The sequence below is a fragment of the Ursus americanus genome, chromosome 14 (genome assembly GCF_024610735.1).
Source record: "Ursus americanus isolate L20-20 chromosome 14, mUrsAme1.1.p, whole genome shotgun sequence".
Lineage (NCBI taxonomy): Eukaryota > Metazoa > Chordata > Mammalia > Carnivora > Ursidae > Ursus > Ursus americanus.
Window position 1 is genome coordinate 2,705,499 of NC_142140.1, and position 21,965 is coordinate 2,727,463.

The 21,965-nt window shown below is 42.8% G+C and overlaps 1 protein-coding gene and 1 pseudogene across 2 annotated transcripts in view; both read left to right on the forward strand.

The window, feature by feature from the left end:
* RAB7A (RAB7A, member RAS oncogene family) overlaps window positions 1-21,965 on the forward strand; it is a 70,603-nt gene that overhangs the window by 22,668 nt on the left and 25,970 nt on the right. Inside the window, exon 2 of one of the 2 annotated variants that reach the window (XM_045812481.2) lies at window positions 16,870-16,972. The exons of the other annotated variant lie outside the window; for it this stretch is intronic. The gene's annotated coding sequence lies outside the window, so the exon portion shown is untranslated. The remainder of the gene's footprint in view (window positions 1-16,869; window positions 16,973-21,965) is intronic. 2 annotated transcript variants of the gene reach the window in all.
* Window positions 189-11,849, forward strand: LOC148108899 (large ribosomal subunit protein uL24 pseudogene; annotated as a pseudogene).

The following is a 21,965-nucleotide window of genomic DNA, read 5'->3' on the forward strand; positions in this document are numbered from 1 at the left end:
TTTTAAGTATGAAAGAGTGAGAAAAGATAATTCACATAAATAGTAACCAAAAGAGAGCTGGGGTGGCCGTACTGAGATGAGTGAAGATAGATTTTAAATCAAAAAAATTTTGTAAGAAGACAAAATAATGGTAAACGTTTACACATCTAATGACAGGTCATCAAATTATATGAGGCAGCCCTTCCCTTTGTAGCCATGGCTGAAGCACCAGTGGCCAAAATGAAGTTCAGCCCTTTGTGGCTTCTGACCGGAGCAAGAACCGTGAACGGCGTTTCGGTGCACCTTCCCATGTTCGCAGGAAGATCATATTTTCCCCTCTTTCCAAAGAGCTGAGACAGAAGTAAAACGTACGATCCATGTCCATCTTTCTGAAAGGATGATGAAGTGCAGATTGCACGAGGGCACTACGAAGGTCAGCAAATTGGCAGAGTAGCCCAGGTTTACGGGAAGAAGTACGTCATCTACACCGAACGAGTACAGTGAGAGAAGGTGAATGGCACAGCTGTCCATGTGGGCATTCACTCTAGCAAGGTGGTTACCACTAGACTAAAACTGGACAAAGACCGCCAAAAGATGCTTGAACATAAAGCCAAGTCTTGCCAAGTAGGAAAGGGAAAGGGCATATATATGTAAGGAAGAAACAATTGAGAAGATGCAGAAGTAGAGTAATCTTTCTTTTTTTTTTTAAGATTTTATTTATTTATTTGACAGAGAGAGAGACAGCCAGCGAGAGAGGGAACACAAGCAGGGGGAGTGGGAGTGGAAGAAGCAGGCTTATAGCGGAGGGGTCTGATGCGGGGCTCCATCCCAGAATGCCGGGATCATACCCTGAGCCAAAGGCAGACACTTAACAACTGAGCCACCCAGGCGCCCCAGGAGTAATCTTATATGCAACTTTAAGTAAAAACTGTTAAGGGGCGCCTGGTGGTCATTCGGTTGTCTGCCTCTGGCTCACGTCATGATCCCAGGACCATGGATTGAGTCCCTGAGCAGGGAGCCTGCTTCTCCCTCTCCCTCTGCCACTCCCCCTGCTTATGTCTCTCTCTGTCAAATAAATAGATAAAATCTTAAAAATAATAATAATAAGTAAAAACTGTTAAAATGAAAAAAAATACATGAGGCAAAAATTGACAGAACTGAAGGGAGAGAGAATTTTACAATGATATTCGAGAGTGGGTAGAATCAGAGAAGAGAGAAGTGAGGAAATAGAGAACTTGAATAACAATAACCCAACCAGATCTAACAGACACATACAGGACCCCACCCAATAACAGCACGTTCATTCTTCTCATGTGCACAGGGGACCTTCTCTAGGACACACCTGGTCTTAGGCCACAATTTAAAGCTCAGTAGCAAGATAGATATCATATAGAATTTCTTTTCTGACCACCACAAGATGAAGTTAGAAATCCGTAACAGGAGGAAAACTGGAAAATTCACAAATTTGTGGATGTTAAACAACACACTCTTAAAGAACCAGTGGGGCCAAAGATAAAATCAAAAGGGACGTTTTTAGGGGCGCCTGGGTGGCACAGCGGTTAAGCGTCTGTCTTCAGCTCAGGGCGTGATCCCAACGTTCTGGGATCGAGCCCCACATCAGGCTCCTCCGCTATGAGCCTGTTTCTTCCTCTCCCACTCCCCCTGCTTGTGTTCCCTCTCTCGCTGGCTGTCTCTATCTTTGTCAAATAAATAAATAAAATATTTTTTTAAAAAGGGACGTTTTTAAATACTTAGAGATGAGTAAAATGAAAACACAATATACTAAAACTTAAGGGCCACAATGAAGAAGCACTAAGTGGGAAATTCACAGCGATAGATGCTAACATTGAAAAAAAAGAAACGTCTCTTTTAAGATTTTATTTATGTATTTGAGAGGGAGTGCACACAAGCGGGTGGGTAGGTAGAGAGGGAGGAGACGGAGAGAATCTCAGGTAGACCCCAGGCTGAGCACAGAGCCCCATTCAGGGCTCAGTCTCACAACCCTGACAATTAACGAGCTAAGCCGAAACCAAGAGTCAGATGCTTAACCAACTGAGCCATCCAGGTGCCGCAAGAAGAAACATCTCTAATCAACAACCTAACTTTACTTCCTAAGGGATTAGAAAAAGAACAAACCAAACCCAAAGCTAGTAGAAGGAGGAAAGGGAATAATAAAGATCAGAGCAGACAGACTTCCCACTGGGTTGACTAAGAAAAAAATAACTCCTATTTCTAAAAATCAGAAATGAACTTTGTGGGGATGTTGCTACCAATTCTACAGGGGAAAAAAAGGATTATAAGAGAGTCCTGTGAACACTTGTACACCAACAGATTTAATAAACTGGATGAAATTAATAAGTTCCTGGAAACACAGACTACCAAAACTGACTCAATAAAAATCATACTTGTTGTCAAGTAAGGAGATCAAATCAGTTACTCAAAACCTACTGACAGAGAAAACCCTGGACCTGATGTCTTCAATGGTGAATGCTAACATTTAAAGAACTAACACCGATTCTCACATTCTTGCCAGAAATCAAAGAGGGGGGAACACTTACTGTATCATTCTACGAGCCAACATTGCTCTGATACCAAGGCCAGGCAAACGCTACAAAAAAAGTTAAACTACAGGTTGGTAGCCCTTATAAACAATGATTCAAAAATCTTGAATAAAATACCGGCAAATCAAATTAAGCAGCCTATTAAAAGGATTATACACCACGAGCAAGTGGGATTTTTTCCCCCTAGAATGCTAGGATGATTGCACATCGAAAAAGTGATCAGTATAGTACACCACATTAACAGAATGAAAGGAACAAGAAAAACGCATGATCATCTCGATGCAGAAAAAGCCTTTGACAAAATTCAGCAGCCTTTCATGACTCCAAACACCAGGAATAGAAGACAGTGACTTCAACATAACAAAAGCCATGTATGAAAAGCACCCAGTGAACATCATAGTGGTAAAAGACTTCTAGCTCTTCCTCTGATGTAGTTCAGGGACAAGGCAAGGATGCCCACTGCCACCACTTGTATTCGTAACAGTACTGGAAGTTCTAACCAGAGCAGTTTGGCCAGAAAAATAAAAGACATCCAAATGGGAAAGGTAAGGAGTAAAATTATCTGTGTTGCAGGTGACATGATCTTATATGTGTAGAATATCTAAAGATTTCATACTAAAAAATAAAAACCTTATGTTAAAGCTAATAAACTAATTCAGCAAAGTTTCAGGATAGAAAGTGAACATGCAAAAACCAGTTGCTTTTCTATATACTAACAGTGGACTGTCCAAAGAGGAAACCGAGAAAAGAGTTCCACTTAAAATAGCATCAAAAAAAAGCAAAATTAGCTTGGTAGGGAAGACAGACACCATCTGATTTCACTCATATATGGCATCTAGGAAATAAAACAAATGAGAAAAGGAAAAAAAAAAAAGAGAGAGAGAGAGAAACCAAAAAACAGACTGTTAACTATAGAGAACACACTGATGGTTACCAGAGGGGAGGTGGGCAGGGGGATTGGTGAAACTGGTGATGGAGATGAAGGGGCTCACTTGTGATGAGCACTGGATGATGTATGGACGTGTTAATTCACTGTATTGTACGCCTGAAACTAATGTAACACTGCGTGTTAACTATACTGGATTTAAAATTTTAAAAACTGATTTTAAAGAATTAACTAGGTGTGTGAAAGATGTAAACTGAAAACTTCTAAAACTGCTGGAAAAAATTAAAGAAGATATAAAAAGACACGTCACGTTTTGGGGTTAGAAAAATCAATTTTATTAGGATGACATTACTACCCAAAGCCATCTACAGATTCAGTGCAATCTCTATTAAAATTTCAATGACTGTTTTTTGCAGAAATAGAAAAATGCATCCTAAAAATTCATACAGAAAATCATGGGACCCTGAATAGTGAAAACAATCTTGAAAGCTCAAAACAAAGTTGAAGTTTCCCACTTCGTGATTTTCAAAACTTACTGCAAAGCTGTAATAATCAAAACATTGTGGTACTGGCATAAGGATACATGTGTAGATCAGTGGAATATAGAGCCCAGAAATTGACCTTCATATAGGATCAGTTGAACTTCCACAAAGATGCTAAGTCCATTTAGTGGTAAAAGGGCAGTGTCTTCAATAAATTGTAATAGTACTGGGAAAACATCTGCCTGCAAAAGAATGAGCTTGACCTATCACCATGTACAAAAATTAGATCAAAACCAGACTTAAATCTATATAGTTAAAACTATGAAATTCTTAGAAGAAAACATAGGGGAAAAATTATGACATTGGATTTGACAGTGATTTTGTGGATATGACACTGAAAGCACAGGCAACAACAGGAAAAAACAGGTAAATTGGACTTCATCAAAATTAAAAACTGCTTCAAGGGACAGTATCAAGAGAGTAAAGACAGTCCTCAGAGTGAGAGAAAATACCTGTATATCATATATCGGATAAGGGATTCATACTCAGAATATGTAAGAACTCCTACGACTCAACAACATAAAACACATAAAACACGATTCAAAATGGGCACAAGACCTGGATAGACCTTTCTTCAAAGAAGATATGCAAATGGCTAATTCGTACACAGAAAAATGCATATCATTAGTCATTAGGGAAATACAAATTAAACCAACAGTGAGATACCACTTCACACTGACTATGATGGCTGTTACTTAAAAGGGGTGAGGGGTACCTGGGTGGCTCAGTCAGTTAAGCGTTAGCGTCTGCGGCTGCCTCTGCCTCCCGCTCAAATCGTGATCCCAGAATTCTGGGATCAAGGCCTGCGTTGAGCCCAGCAGGGAGTCAGATTCTCCCTCTGCCACTCCCCCTGCTTGTGCTTGCTCGTGCGCACGCGCGCGCTCTCTCTCTCTCTCTCTCTGTCAAATCAAACAAACACATGTTGGTGAGGATCTGGAGAAATTGGAACTCTTGTGTATTGCTGCTAAGAAGCTGAAACAGTGCTGGCGCTGTGGAAAGCAGTTTGGTTGTTCCTTAAAAGTTTAAACAGAGTTACTGTATGTCTTGGCAAACCCACTTTTAGGTATATACCCAAAAGATTTAAAATCAGGATCTCAAAACAGATACTGATACACTGTTGTTCATAGCAGAATTACTCAGAGTCAAAAAATAGGAACAACCCACATCATCAGCAGATAAAAGAATAAGCAAAATACACTAGATGTTAACTAACTTGAATTTAAATAATATTATTAAAAAGGATAAGCAGGATGTGTTGTTTACCCGCAACGGCATATTATTCACCATATAAAAGAATGAAGTTCTTTTTTTTTTTTAAGATTTTATTTGTTTGACAGAGAGAGCACAAGCAGGGAGAGCAGCAGGCAGAGGGAGAGGGAGAAGCAGGCTCCCTACTGAGCAGGAAGCCCGATGAGGGGCTCAATCCCAGGACACTGGGATCATGACCCGAGCTGAAGGCAGACGCTTAATGACTGAGCCCCCCAGGCACCCCAAGAATGAAGTCCGGATGCTTGCTACAATGTAGACGATCCTTGAAAACATCATGCTAAGATAGGCCGCACATGATACAAATACTGTATGATCCCACTCCCAGGAGCTGTTTAAAGAAGGAAAATTCATAGACAGAAAGTAGAATAGGGATTACTAAGAGCTGGGGGGGCAGGACCTGGGAAATCATTGCTTAATCTGTGTGGAGTTTCTGTTTGCTGTGATGAAAGAAAGTTCTGGAAATAGGTGGTGATGCCGCACCACAGTGTGATGCTCTTACAAATGAGGAAATTAAGATCGGTGCCTTCACTCCATACAAACGCGTCTTAACCGACAGGCCTGACGGGGAAATGTGATTTCATAAACCATATATTACCAGCTCGTAGTGTAGTGTGGTGGAGAAGCATGTGCAGTTATGGAATATGGAGTGTTCATCCCTCTTCCTTTTTGTTACGGTAGTTTTGTGTCTGCACCTTGAATTCGTATTTAGCAACGGTGTCTCGAAGCAGGCTGTGCACTGATGATCCAGTTTGGCAGACGGACCTTTATTTTGCCAGAGTCTTAACAACTAGCACAGCTTCAGTCCCGTTAAAACTTCTCTTCAGTAAGTTTTGAAATAGAAGCAAAGTGTTGTGAAACTTTTGACATTTCTGTTCGTTTAGCATTTCCTTTTCAGCCTAAAGAGATTGGCCTGTGCTTAAGCATTACAGTTCCTCATTTTACCTGAAACCTCAAGTGGGTGAGCTTCTGTTAGTTTTTCATATCCAGCCCTGGCCTGGTGGTTAAATGTATGTGGCAGCTTGACCGGGGAGGGGATGCCCAGTTATTTAGTTAAAGCATTACTCTGGATACCTCTGTGAGGGTCTCTCTGGAAGAGATTAACGTTTGAATCTGTAGACTGTGCAAAACAGATTTCCCTCATCCAATTGTTAAGAGTCCTGAGTAGAACAAAAAGCTTCAACAAGAGAGAATTCACTCCGTTTGGAGGTTTTCTCGTGCCTTCAGGCTCAGACTGGATCTTATACCATTGGCTCTCCTGGTTGTCAGGCCCTCAGACTGCAGATCTTGGGACTTCTTGGCCTCCATATGTATATATGTATGATCCTGTATGTATTTATGAGATCTTATACATTGTTACATGTGTAAATCTTATGTATATGAAGTTTATTTTTAACAACATATTTTAAATCTCATTTGAAGGTAATTGGCAAAATATGAGCTTATATATGGGGCCAAAGAGCCGTTAGGTTCTCTTCCTCCATCTTAGTGGTTCTCTTGGTTCTGTTTCTTTGAACAACCCTGACTAATAAACTTGGCATTAAGAATAGAGTCACTCTTTCCTAAGGACAGGTCCCAGAGCATCCTTCTACTGATCCTTTACATACCTCTGTTTCTCAGATACTTTTTTTTTTTTCCTTAAGATTTTACTTATTATTTGACAGAGAAAGAGAAGCACAAGCAGGGGGAGAAGGAGAAACAGGTTCCCCACTGAGCAGGGAGCCCAGGACCCTGGGATCATGACCTGAGCCAAAGGCAGACACTTAATCGACTGAGCCACCCAGGCGTCCCATGTTTCTCAGATACTTCTTGCAGGTCAAAGAACTAGTATCTGGTTTGTGAACAGCCGGATGCACTCTGGCAGAAAGTCAGCTTAGTCACCTAACCAACAGGCTTTTGATGGTTAAGCCTTTGAGTAAAAGTGAGGAAGTTCATCCAGCAACCATAACAGAAGTGAGATGTAGAAATGAAAGGATGGGTGGCTCTGGGGTGACTGAGAGCTACAGGAAAGCACTCAGTTTCTAGGTTGACAGACTCAAAAACATTTTGAACTAGTGGTAACTGAAATCTTTTTAAATCTAATCCTCTTGGGGGGGGGGCGCAAGGCAAGATCACGTCATTCCCTACGGTCAGTCCCATAGTGACTTCGGGTAAGTCATGTATCTGTGTAAAGTGTTTTATTGTTTACAAAGCTCCTTTACCTGTTTATTTGCACATAGAATCCTCCCTACGACCCTAAGAGTTGGCCAGGAAGTCTATCTTACAAGTGAGGAAGAAAATTAAATTGTAGATGTGAGAATTTATTTATAAAGCTAAGGAGGTTAAAATGGTAAATTTTAGGGGCGCCTGGGTGGCGCAGTTGTTAAGCGTCTGCCTTCGGCTCAGGGCGTGATCCTGGCGTTCCGGGATCGAGCCCCACATCAGGCTCCTCCGCTGGGAGCCTGCTTCTTCCTCTCCCACTTCCCCTGCTTGTGTTCCCTCTCTCGCTGGCTCTGTCTAATAAATAAATAAATCTTTAAAAAAAAAAAAAAGCAAATTTTATGTTAATGCATATTTTACCACAGTAAGTCATAATATAAATTATAATGCAGTAAGAATGCTTTCTTTAACTTTATGCTAGTAAATTTGAAAACCTCTTGGGGTGAGGATACTTATGGAAATATTGAGCTAAAAAGGATGGGGCAGTTTATTCTAGGCTACAGTTAGGTTTTGTTGTGTGAAAGATTAAAGATGAAAAAAGGGTAAGGGGAAGGGACAAGGGAAGGAAAAAAAAAGGAAACTTAAGGGTTTCGCTCACCCTTCCCCAAGAATTAGAATGTTTACCAGTATTCATTCCCTTTCAGGCCCTTCTTCCCCAACACAGTAAACTAAGCAAACCATGTTAATGTATTCTTTATTACAAACCTCTCCCATTCTTAACTTTCTGAAGTCTTACCACACCTGCAACCCTCTAAAACAAACAAACAAAACAGGAGGGAATAACATAATGATGCGAAGGATTACTTAAATCTGAATTAGCAGTGAGGGCCTTCTTGCCTGGGGAGCAGGACTGACAGCTGGTTCAGCCCACCCTGAACTACTTCAGAAGGTTTGGTTTCCGCATGTGGACATTCCCTGACAGGTCTAACAGCCCATGGTGAAGTTGGGGGATCTTCAGGACGCCTGGGTGGCTCAATTGTTAAGCGTCTGCCTTCGGCTCAGGGCGTGATCCCGGCGTTCTGGGATCGAGCCCCACATCAGGCTTCTCCGCTAGGAGCCTGCTTCTTCCTCTCCCACTCCCTGCTTGTGTTCCCTCTCTCGCTGGCTGTCTCTATCTCTGTCAAATAAATAAATAAAATCTTTAAAAAAAAAAGTTGGGGGATCTTGGGGATTCAGTATCAGAAACTCTTTAACCACGGCACCTGGGTGGCTCAGTCAGTTAAGCAACTGCCTTCAGCTCAGATCATGGAGTCCTGGGATCGAGTCCTGCATCAGGCTCCCTGCTCAGTGGGGAGTCTGTTTCTCCCTCTGCCCCTCACCCCTGTTCACACACTCTTTGTCTCAAATAAATAAATTAAATATTTTTTAAAAAGAAACTAAATTCACCCCTAAATGCTCAGGTCTTTTCATCTAGCATGTGGTCCCTTCCCCCTCCCTCCTTTTATGTCATTACCTTTAACTTTGAAAAGATTGAGCCACTTGTCGTAACAGAATGTTCCACATTTTGGATTTGGCAGGTCGCATCCTTTGATATTTAATATGTTCCTCTACCCCTGATATTTCTTGTGCAGCTTGGGTAAATTTAGGTTATATGTCTTTGATGAGAATGTTTCATAATGTCTGATTGTCCCACTATTAGTGAAGATAAGTTTAATCACTATATTGAGATGGTCACAGCTGCGTATGGCTCTTCCTTCCCAGCCTCTGTAATGAGAAGTGATCTGTGAGGTGCTGTTCTGGTGACATGTAGATCTTTAGTTCCCCACCCACCTTTCACCTGTGGCACTAGCATCATTGATGATCTTGACCTAAGCCTTTCATTTTCATTAAGGGTTGCAAAATGATTTTTTTCTATTTCAGTCATTCCTTCTGTATTTCTTCTTTCTTTTTCTTTTCTTTTTTTCTTTTTTTTTAAAGTAGGCTCCAAGCCCTATGTGGGGCTTGACCTCACGACCCTGAGATCATGACCTGAGCCAAAATCAGGAGTCAGACACTCAACTGACTGAGCCACCCAGGGGCCCCTCAAAACTTAACTTGTTAAACAGCTAGTTCAGGTTCTGTCCTCTGGAGTAATGCAATTTGGCAAACATTTATTTGTTATATACTGAGGCTGCTGTTTTTGAGTGTCTGTATTCAGTGGAGCACATCAGTGTTAGTTAATTTTTTGCATGTGTAGGTAGAGAGGCCAACTGAAGACAGAGATTTGTTCAGTTTAGGAGGCATTATTTTTAAGTGTTTTTCGAGTTGGGTTAGGGAAGGTAGGTGGGAGAAAGGGCAGGAGGGCTATTCCAGTTAAAAGCAGTGTCACAGGCAGAGTCAGAAGTAGAAAAGTGTAGGGCACTGAAAAGGAACTGAGTTTGGCAAAGTGAGAAAGTTGTGGCTAAGAGAGCTGTTTCTTTCCGGGGATGGGAACAGTGCGTGCAGTCCAGGCTGTCTCTGCACGACTCATCACTCACGTGGACTGGCGGGGAAGAATTACCAGAAGGATACTGGAGAGAATCTTAGGGAATTCATTTCCAGCCAGCTTAATGGGAGGGGGAAGGTTGTCATCTCTGTGGAACACCTCCTGGGTTCTCATCTCTCCCGTTTTGATTTCTTCAGGTTCCCTAAGGGTCCAAATGATTTTGCTTACTCAGAGCTTGTTCTCTGTGCATCACCAGATGTTGGTACACAGTTAGGTGGTTTCCTCTTTTTCGGCTCTTGTGAATATTGATGCTGTGAACATTTGTGTTCAGGTTTTTGTGTGGATGTATGTTTCATTTCATTTCTCTTGAGTTCATCTCTAGGCATGGAATTGCTGGGTCATAAGGTGACTCTGTGTTTACCTTTCTGAGGGACTACCGGACTTTGCAGAGGGCTGCACCAGTTCACCTTGGCCCAGCAGTGTATGGGATTCCAGTTTCTCCACATGCTCACCAGCACTTGTTACCCTCCGTCCTTTTGATTATAGTCATCCTAGTGGGTATAAAGCGGGTTCTTCTTTTCTTTCAACTTCCAACTGGGTCTAACTTCCCTGACACCATCTGTTGCTGCAGTTCTTGTGCCTAGTGTGTGGCACTGCTTAACCACGCTGCATGGTGGCATTCAGCTTCCATTGAGAATCTTGAGTGGTTCAGCCCCCACTGTGGATTGACTTTCTCTTCAGTCAGTTGTTTGCCTCTAGTCTAATCAGGAATCGCTGGGTTTGAGTCATGGTACAACAGAGATGCTCCTTATAGGAGCTGGGCCTGGAAAAGTACGGACAGGCAGGTTACAATAGAAGGGGAAGTTGCATGTGGCAAGCAAATAGATCAGAAGGGAGCTGGGGCCATGCCGGGGAGGGCTGGAAGAGTTAGCCCGAGGAGCTCTGACTGTGGTAGTTAACACTGTGTGTTTATAGCAAAGCAGGCTAAATAGAGCAGGGCGACTCTGAAGCTGAGGAAATAAAGAGGCAGGAAGTAATGAGGATTCAAACTGGGGTTGTGCAGATGGAAAAAGAGGGTTGGGGAAGATTAGTTACGGGTAGGACTAGACCAGATGTAATGGGTAGGGTAGAGGAACATAGGAAATAGTTTTGAGTCTGAGAGCAGGAGAGAATATTCCCCTTGGGCAGATTTGGGTGGGTGGAAGGTTTCTGTATGCAATGTGACTCTAGGTGCTAACAGAACACGTGACAAACGTGTGTGCAGCAGAACATTGAGAAAAGCCCAAACCGGAACCCAGATTTGACATCCTGAATGAAATAGGAAGAGCAGCATTGCAAGATCACTGCTTCTTCCACGTCATCCCCTCAAATTTCTGCAGATAGCCTCTGATTACCTTCTCTTTTTTATAGAACAGCTTAATTGAGGTATAATTGCCGTATAGTAAACTGTACGTGTTTATACTCTCCATGTTGAGTTTTGATGTATGCATGTGTCTGTGAAACAATCAAGATGATGAACGAATCCGTTACCCCAAAAGTCTCCCAGTGCCCCTTTATAAATCCTCCTTCCTGCCTACTGCCCCTTCCTTACCCATCCCCAGGCAACCACTGACTTACTTTCTAGTGTGCATTTCTGGTATTTCATTTAAGTGGAATCTGTGTATGTACTTTATGGATATGCACATAACTGTGGATGTACTTTTGGGGGAGAGGTGTCTGACTGCTGTCACTCAACAGCATTATTTTGAGATTCGTCCATGTTAAATGTATAAGTAGTTCATTCCTGTTTATAGCCAAATGGTATTCCATCATATAGATGGGTCACAATTCTCCATTCTCCAGTTTGATGGATATTTGCTTCCAGTTTTTGGCTATTACAAATAAACCTGCTATGAACATTTGTGTACAAGTCTGTCTGGGCATATGCTTTCATTTCTCTTGGGTAGATACTTAGGAGGGGAATCATTAAGTCATCCTTTCAAGGTTCGTTTTAGTACTTTTTTTTTTTTTTTAAGATTTTATTTATTTGTCAGAAAGAGAGAGAGCAGCAGGCAGAGGGGGAAGCAGGCTCCCTGCCGAGCAACGACCCTGGGACCCCAGGACCCTGGGATCATGATCTGAGCCAAAGGCAGACACTTAACCGACTGAGCCACCCGGGCATCCCATGTTTTAGTGCTTTTAGTATTTTCACAAGATTATGCAACCAACACAACTATTTCATTCCAGAACATATTGTCATCACCCCAAAATGTATGTTTAATTTTTAAAATGGTTTTTCTGTCTTACATTCCCACCAGCAATACTGCTCCACGTCCTCCAATTGTTCCATATCTTCACCAGCACTCGGTGTCGTCATTAAAAATTTTTTTTCAGCCATTCAAGCAGGTTGGTAGTTTAAGCTTATGGTTTTTGCATTTCCCTAATGAGTAATTATGTGGCTCATCTTTTCACATGTTTATTCATCTTTGGTGAAGTATCTGGTTAATCTTTTGCTTATTTATTTTATTGAGCTGTTTGTTTTCTTGCTGAATTTTAGAGTTCTAAGTCTGTTGTCAGATATGTGATTTGCACATATTTTCTCCATCTTTGTCTTCCCATTGTATTAACATTGTATTAACAGTGGGAAGGAGTTCTTAATCCTGATAAAGTCCAGTTTGTCAGTCCTTCTATACATTGTGCTTTTGGTGTGATACCTAGGAAATCTGCCTAGGTATTTCTGACATTTCTGACTATCTTGAAATAGGGCTAGATTTTAAACTAAGCTAGGGTCTCAGTTAGGTACCCAGGGGGCATTTACATTTATCATATGTGTCCCTCACTGGATACACTGGAGAGTCAGAAATTGTAGGGGTAATAGATAAGCCAGTTATCAAAGTAGTCAGTTGTTCAGTCACCTGTCAGTTATGTGAGCATGCCTGTACTTAGCCAGCTCTGGAATGATGCAGGGCTCCTCATTCCCGTCTGTCTCCCATGTTTTCTGACCTAGCTCTTCCTGCTGTCAAATGAATGCCTAAAGAAAAAGAATATTAACTTCAGAAAAATAAAATTTGGAAGGCAAATCCCCTTTCTCTTCCTAAAAAAAATCCAAGTACAAATGACTTTATTTTTTTACATAACTAAAACAAATAATTACAGTACTCCTCTTTTCCATGAAATATTTGAGAGCTTTGTGGTTTTAAAGAGTTCCCCGAGGGGCGCCTGGGTGGCACAGCGGTTAAACGTCTGCCTTCGGCTCAGGGCGTGATCCCAGCATTATGGGATCGAGCCCCACGTCAGGCTCCTCCGCTGTGAGCCTGCTTCTTCCTCTCCCACTACCCCTGCTTGTGTTCCCTCTCTCGCTGGCTGTCTCTGTCTCTGTCAAATAAATAAATAAAATCTTAAAAAAAAAAAAAAAAAAAAAAAGAGTTCCCCGAGCCTGGGCTTTTCTCTCTCTGGAGTCTTCCACCTCTGGGTGTGGCTGGACTCCCTTTGTAAAAGGTGAAGTTGCAGAGCCCATTAGAATCCTGAAGGTATGAGCACCTCCATTCTCCTCTGGCCCATGCCTTGCTTTGCTAGAGAAGGAATCCTGTTGTGCTTGAGATGAGGAAGCTTTTGATCAATTGCTCCTACATACACTTTTTTCCTAAGCCTCTCGTGTTCTTGCTCCTGTCACCTAGATGTTCCCAGTTTTCAGGTCTTTGAGTTCTTCCTTCCCTTTCTAGCCATGTTTCCTCTCTTACCTCCTTAATTCCTAAGGAGACCTCAATTTGATTGAACACTTAATCTATTCTTATTGGCCATTCTTATTGGCCATTAGTTTGTTCCGGCTCCATTGTTGTAGATCGTACACTGGCATACGCGTCCTGGCTGAAGCATATTGGTATCCCTGAGGGCTGTATTTTGCTTATTGTAGAAGATCCTTTCTTGATTGGACTCTTGCTGCTGTTTTTCTTATCCTTAAATGTTAAGAAAGGATATATTTTTGTTAAGATTTATTTATTTACTTAGAACACACACACACACACACACACACACACACACACACTGGCGCTGGAGGGGGAGCAGCAGGCAGAGGGAGAGGGAATCTCACGCAGACTCCTACTAAGCATGGAGCCCGATGTTGGATTCGATCCCATGGCCCTGAGACCATGACCTGAGCCAAAATCACAAGTTGGATGGCTTAACCGACTGAGCCACCTAGGCACCCCAAGAAAGGATATGTTTTAATTTTAAGTTCTATATTTGGAAAATGTCCTCAGCCGTGGGGCTCATCTCAACAAGAAGAGTGAAGACTAAAATATGTTCTGTAATTGCAGTGGTTGAAGGACTGAATGGAGAATGTTGTACTGGGTTAATAAGGGAATCACCCGATTTTACCAGGAACCAGTAGTAGCTCCAGAAATTCAAGAGGTGGGGAGATACTGAGCTTAATAGTAATGAGCTAACCACCACGTAATGGTAATGTATCAGGCGTTGGTGTCTCTGGTTCCTTTACATCTTCATTCTCATTCTTCACAGAAGCACAAGAAGATAAAACTATCCACTTTTAACAGATTTAGGAATTCACTATAAAAGGTCCAAGGAGGACAGATTATTTACCTCAATTTGCCCAACTAGTAAGTTTCAGAGCCCTGGTGTGAACCAGAGCCTCTTGGGCCCCACAGGCCTTGGTTGTCTATTATCCTAGTTTGCATCTGAATAAGGTTGTCTATTATCCTATTCTGCATCTGAATAAGGAGCAGATCTGAGCTGCTTTGGGGGAAGAGTATTGAGAACACTACTGAAGCCAACCATTCCCGCCAACCTTTATATGACCAGTTTTGGATTATTAGGAATCGCATCACTCCTCACATTCTCTCCTTAAGAGTATTGCTTTTCGCCTCTGAAAATAGACCAAACACACTTAAAAGCTCTGTTAGAAATGTTAGCTGTTAGGGGCGCCTGAGTGGCACAGCGGTTAAGCGCCTGCCTTCGGCTCAGGGCGTGATCCCGGCGTTATGGGATCGAGCCCCACGTCAGGCTCTTCCGCTATGAGCCTGCTTCTTCCTCTCCCGCTCCCCCTGCTTGTGTTCCCTCTCTTGCTGGCTGTCTCTGTCAAATAAATAAATAAAAATCTTAAAAAAAAAAAAAAAGAAAGAAATGTTAGCTGTTAAATCTATGATCCTTTTCAAGAAAAGGTAAGATCATGACTGTCATTTAAATATAAAATGAACACGTCAAAGATTTTAACTCATTAATTGAAGAAAATGGGGAAAATGTTACAACCAAAGAATACAAAGAACAGATGTTAAGTGTAGGTCAGTAAAGTTGAAAGGAACATGCACATGAACATAAAACTGGCTCTTCTACAGGAGAGAGAGAATTCTCCAGCTAGAATTCATTTGCGTATCCACAGACAGGGTTCTCTACAACTTATAGTTGGGCCACAGGCAATGGAAGGCTAGAGTCAACACAAAAGGAAGTGCTCTAGATTTAGTGTCTAAATAATGTGTAGTTTCCCCCTGGAGACATCCCATGCTGCTTTTAATTTCAAGTTTGCTTACAGAAGATCAGAATCTAATACTGTTCTACTTTCTTTTCTTTCATATTCAAGTTTTTAAATAGTTGCTTAAAAATGGTTTGGATAGTGAGGCTTTCTGAATTTAAGTCCCAGTGATTACATATTAGGCTTAATCTGTTCATGTATTTTGTAGACATGATTTGAAATATCTTTTTTTTAATTTTTTTTTAAAGATTTTATTTATTAGAGCAAGCCAGAGGGAGAGCATAAGGGGAGGGGCAGAGGCAGAAGCAGACTCCCCACTTAGCAGGGAGTCCAATGCCGGGCTCAGTCCCAGGACTGAGACGCTCAACCGACTGAGCCACCCAGATGCCCCTTAAAGCTGATGTACTTAAAAGCATTTTCTACTTTGAGTATCTATTCTGAGTATGATAGCTACTGAGCTTCAGCCCTTCAGACAAGTTGTCAGACTTGCAGTACTCCTGTATTCCTAGCATCTGACTTGAAGAAAGAATCAAGGGTTTAGAAGTCTGTAGAACCTTAAACTCTGTAAGAGTGCTGCTCTAACTTGTATTTTCCTTAGAGTTAACTTCCCTCCCTCCTTCTAATATCAGAGAGAGAAATGCTATATAGCCACAGTTTTTTATTCCTTTTATCTATTAAAAAGAAAATTCAACTGAGTAAATTTTAAAGATCTTAACTGGCTTTATTCAAGAAGTCATGAGTAAGGCGGCATCCCATCTAGCAGAGAAGGGAACTCCAAGGAACTGTACAAGATGAAAAGACTTTTATAGGCAGAAGAGAGTGGGACAGGGAAGTTATACTAGTAATGAGTGGATTGGTTGTGAGAAGATCACTTTCCTGTGGGGGACGGCAGGGGTCTGTCAGGCAGATTACCTCACCAGTGTTGACCAGGTAATTCCTGACTGACTGGTTTAAGATTCCATTTCTGGGAGAGGCCAGAACTGTAATTATGTCTCAATTTGGTGATGCTGGGCTTAGCATAAGTGACTTCATTTTGTGCCTTTTGGCTTGTGTTTTTCAACAGATCTTATTCTTTGGAGAGGTGGGATTGGTGTGGTATGGTGATGAAAAAGTTGAAATGGAAGTTTACTTTTTCAGAGAAACTGGAACACCTTTGGAACTAAAGGGCTCTTAGATATCCTGAAGACCCAGCAGCCATTGAGAGTCCTTATAACCTTCAGTTAAATGTGTGAGGAGTGGGCTGCCACGCAGGGAGAGCTCTGATTGGGGTGTGTCCATTGGAGAATAGCAGGAATGCTAGAGTGGAGAGAAGGTACTAATGCAGCCTCGACATGTGTAGTGTGCCATGATTTCTGGCCACAGCTCATGTTAAGATGGGGACTGGCAGACTGCCTGGCTTTAGTGAGACTCTTCACCTCACCCTCATTTGAATAGTGTCTTGGTCAGTTCTGGTGGAATCTGCCTGCCATTAGTCTCCACCCTTCCTCTACTGGGAGGGAAAAGGATACATTTGCTTTCCAGCTGATATAACTCACCCTGCCTCTTTGACTTCTTTCCTTCTTTCTTAGTGGCAGTACCGTACAACGTTGCCTAGGCTTCCCTATTTGGGACCTCTGGGTCGTGTGTCCCATGAATGGTGGGAGTTAACTTTTTGGCATCTAACCTGAACAGGTATGATATTACATTTACATTATTTGTTATACTTATTTTAGAGCTTTAAAAAATTCCAATGTCGGGGCATCTGGGTGGCACAGTTGGTTAAGCATCGGACTTGGTTTCAGCTCAGGGCGTGATCTCAGGGTCCTGAGATTGAGCCCTGAGTCGGGCTCTGCGCTGAGCACAGTCTGCTTGGGTTTGTCTCTCTCCTACCCCTCCCGCTCATGTTGTCTCTCTCTCTCTCTCTCTCTCAAATAATAAATTAATTTTTTTTTTAAGTTCCAGTGTGGAGACAGTTTATCATTTACCAGACTGCATTTCTTTTACTTTGACATCTTGTTTCAGGAAGTGGTTAGGAAGAAATTGTTTCGGAATATAAATCCAGCCATATGAAGCACCTCAGTTCCCCATGGTTCGTATAAATGTACTTGAGAGTACGTTTGTGACTGCCTCACAGAATTGTATACAGTAACTAATAGGACCCTCTCCGATCTGATGAAACTGTTTCAACTGTCACTGCCAAAGCTTCCCAGCTTCTCAGAGAACGATTTTAAGATTTGATTGATGTTTCATCATTTCACCTTATTCAGGCAGGGAATCTGTAAGAGCTATTCCGGTTGATCAGTGCCCTCAGTTTCCGGTCCTTAGTGTTCCTTATGTTATTGACAGTATTGCATGTTTTGATTTGAACGTTCCTTTGCTCCTGTACTCACTTCTTTCCTTGTAGGCCAGTGAATGTGAAACCATTAACTGAACCTCCACTTTAATGGGTTGCAGAGAACCTAGTATAGTGTTTGCGCACCCCTGGCCTGCCAAGACAAATGGCTGCAGGTATTTTGAAGTAGTTACGGTGCAGTGTCATCCTGCTGTAGTATCTAATGAAAAATTCAGACGTTAAGTAGCATCTAAAGTTAGCAGTTGGGACGCCTGGGTGGCTCAGTCGGTTAAGTGTCTGCCCTCAGCTCAGGTTGTGATCCTGGGGTCCTGGGGTCAATTCCCGCCTACATCAGGCTCTGCTCAGCAGGGAGTCTGCTTCTGCCTCTGCACCTTCACCTGCTTGCGCTCGCTCTCTTGCTCTCTGACAAATAAATAAATAAAATCTTAAAAAAAAATAAAGTTTGTTGTTAAAGAACCAGTATTTTTATTGTGTTATCAAGAATGAAAGAAGATGGGGCACCTGGGTGGCTCAGTCGGTGAAGTGTCTGCCTTCAGCTCAGGTCACGATCCCAGGGCCCCGAGATGGAGCCTTGCATGAGGCTCCCTGCTCAGTGGGGAGCCTGCTTCTGCTTCTCCCTCTTCCTCTCCCTGTGCCCTTCCCCACTCATGCACACGCAGGCTCACTCCCTCTCACTCTCTGTATCTCAAATAAATAACTTCTTTTAAAAAAAAAAAAGAATGAAAGAAGACAGGAGTTAAGCTGGTAATGAAACAAAGAATGGCCATAAATTGAGATGTTCAGTTGAACATCTCCTAGTGAAATATTCCAGAATTGTTTAGACCTGCACTGTACGATAAAACTTCTGTGATAATGGAAATGTTCCTTATCCACACTGTCCAGTATGGTAGGTGCCAGCCACAGGTGGCTGTCAGGCGCTTAAAATGTAGGTAGTGTGGCTGAGGAACTGTATTTGACTTCATTTAGTTTCATTTAAATAGCCACCTGTGCTTAGTCACCACCGTACAGTATATGTACACCACCGTCCAAGCAGTAGTTTACCGAGCCCTCATGTGGAGCACACGCGGTTGGAATTGGAGATTCAGGGATGGAGGAGAGACTGCCTTCAAGGAGAACTTTCCTCGTCCTCTGTCCCCCTTTGGGTGGCAGGCAGATGTGCAGCAAGTCACGGTTCAGTGTGATGAAAGGGGGCCCTGGGACCCAGATGCTTTGGAGTGTGGGGAGTGGTGTCCAGAAAGACAGGCTCTCCAGATCGCCTAGACGTTGCCCTCTCCCAGATGAGCAGCCTCCTGGTACAGGAAGGGGGTGGGACCCTGGGGGAGGAGTAGCAAGCACACCCGAGATACAGGGCATATGGGGGTAGAAATGATGCGTGTTCTAGAGAAATAGCATAAGGCTAGACTAGATACCTACCTCGCATGGTTGTCCAGAGTTCCCGTGGCAGGCTGGGCTTTAGCTCTTGGCGCCAGTTCCAGCCTTGGTGGATTCATGCTGTCGGGCCCTGTGGGCATCCCAGCTGTCTTGGCCCCAGACACCTCCTCTTGTTCCCTCTGGTGGTTCGACTGCTCCTCAGACCTGACCCTTCAAAGTCTGCTCTTTCTCATATCAGTCCTTTAACATTTCCCCCTGGGCTTCCTGAGAACTTCTCTGAAGCTTGTAAGAGATGGAAAACAAGTAAAACATCCTAACCAATTAATTTTGACACATTGGACGCTGCTTCTTAGGCATTGCGTATACAGCTGTTCAGTCTTGCTTTTGAAAATGTTCCAGTATTACTTACTGCTGGTAGTGTTCTCTCCCTTAACGTACTGTTATTTATACTGCTCTGTGGAATGATTAGGTCTTCTTGCCTACCAGACAGCAAACCTCTAGAAGGCAAGGCCAGCCATCTCTTATTATTCTTTGTACTGCCCTGTGTGTCCAGTGAATGCTGACATTCCCATTTTAGCACAGGCATCTAGACTGAAGTCATAAAATCTAGCACAAACAAGCATTCCTCAGTTAGCAGTGAAATTTGAGATATGTCTAAATACAGTGTATCTTTAAAAAATAAGGGTGCCTGGCTGGCTTAATTGGTAGAGCACATGACTCTTGATCTCAAGGTTGTGAATTCAAGCCCCACATTGGGGGTAGATTTTACTTAGAATTTTTATTTTACTTACTTTTTAAATATTGTATTTATTTATGTATTTGTCAGAGAGCACGCACAAGCAGGGGGAGCGGCAGGCAGAGGGAGATGGAGAAGCAGGCTCCCTGCTGAACAAGGATCCTGATGGGGGACTCGATCCCAGAACCTTGAGATTATGACCTGAGCCGGAGGCAGACGCTTAACCAACTGAGCCACACAGGCATCCCTTTACTTAAAATTTTTTTTTAAAAGATTTGACTGTAATATTTCTCCAGGCCCTCTAGGAGGAAAGGGGAATATGATAAAATTCAACTGAGCTCATATTATTCCTTGACTTGGAAATACGTGTTCCTGACCACATCCTTGATTCTGTTAAACCAGTGGCTCTTGAACTTTCCAGAGTACAAACTGCTTCATGGGGCGCATGGGTGGCACAGCGGTTAAGTGTCTGCCTTCGGCTCAGGGCGTGATCCCGGTGTTGTGGGATCGAGCCCCACATCAGGCTCCTCCGCTATGAGCCTGCTTCTTCCTCTCCCACTCCCCCTGCTTGTGTTCCCTCTCTTGCTGGCTGTCTCTATCTCTGTCGAATAAATAAATAAAATCTTAAAAAAAAAAAAAAAAACAGTACAAACTGCTTCGGCACGGCAAGAAATTCCACAGGCCCTGCCCACTACCCCCAGCCATCCGTGTCCCAGGTGTGGGCTTCCTCTTTGGGCAGATTCCACTCTGGGTTGGTCACAGCTTACTCCTACCCACAGTATCTCTTCATTTACTGGGTGGATGTAATGGAAACTGGTGGAAGGAAGGCTGGAGTCTCTCTTGGGCCCTAGGGAGGCTAGAGGAGGCTTCCTGCTGAAGGGAAGGGACCTGAAAGGGAAAGAAAAAACTGAACTACAGACTCTGGTGCCCTGGGAGCAGAGAACCTAGATTTAAGGTTTTAGCATTATTCTGAAATACACTTGTGTTGAATGAAGTGTATTAAGAACTTAGCCAGTTGAAGGGCAGGGAAGGTGTTCCAGACCAGGCAAGTGACTTTATTCAATAAAAACAAGACAAAAGCTAGTTAAAAGTAAAAAGGTAGCTTACTTGCCTAAATGCGTGTTGTGCATTCAGAGATAGTGATTGTCCATACCGACTGGTTCCTAAATTCTGCTTTCCATTCTAATCCTGTTGTCTTGAGTTTCTAGAACACCAGCACTATGCTGAGCTCCCCCAAAGTGACTTCATGATTCTACACAAAGGGCTTTGGTCATAGGCCTCCCACTCATCCCCTTCTCTCCTCCTTCCCAAGCTGGCAGTCTTTCCACTCCTGCCTCTGCCCAGGGTGAGCCTCCCGCTCTCTCAGCCTCGCGTCCCCTCCCGGAAGCGTGCGGCTGTGGCCTACATTCTTCTACCGTTCACTTTCCCGTACCTGCACCTGGTTCTGGCACCATCTGATCATGGGGTTTCCAAACAACTCCAGTTTCCATCTTTCTCATTTCCCTATTGGAGGGACATTTTTGCTACTGTTTGAAATTACGGCTTCAGTTTTAATTTTGGAGCTTTCAAAACATCATTCGAGGTGTTATTTTCTTGCCTTTCTTCTGGGCCTAGACTTTTGAAGGCATTTTTATTTTTAACTCAGGCAATCTGTTACGCCCCTGTCCTTTATCCTCTTTTTTTTTTTTTTTAATTTTTTTTAGTAGAGTATTTCCTGGATTTGCGAACCCGGGGATTGTTAAAGTAGTCACGCTCCAGCTCCCATCCCCAAAGGACACACTTACACTGTCCCATAAGTAACACTAAGTTATCTTCATCTTCATGCATACCCAAATGAGATGATACAGATAATATGCTTAGCCTGATGACAAGCACACAGTGAGTTTTCGAGAGATGCCCTTGGTAACGTTTCATCTTAGGCCTTTGTGTAACTAGTCTTCCTTCGCTTGTTATTTGGGGTTCCTGTGCTCAGGAAGTAAACCTACCTTCTGCAGACTTCCTTACTTCCACTAGAGGTGCTGTGGAGAACTGTTTTTATTTACCTTTATGACCTTTTATGGCTGTCTCCTGCTGCTCTAGAACCCTTGTATAGTGCCTTTTAGCCATTGGAATTAGCTGGGTGATATTATTTGTTGAAGGTTCTGCTCTTGGCGGGGGGCACCTGGGTGGCTCAGTCGTTAAGCATATGCCTTCGGCTCAGGTCATGATCCCAGAGTCCTGGGATC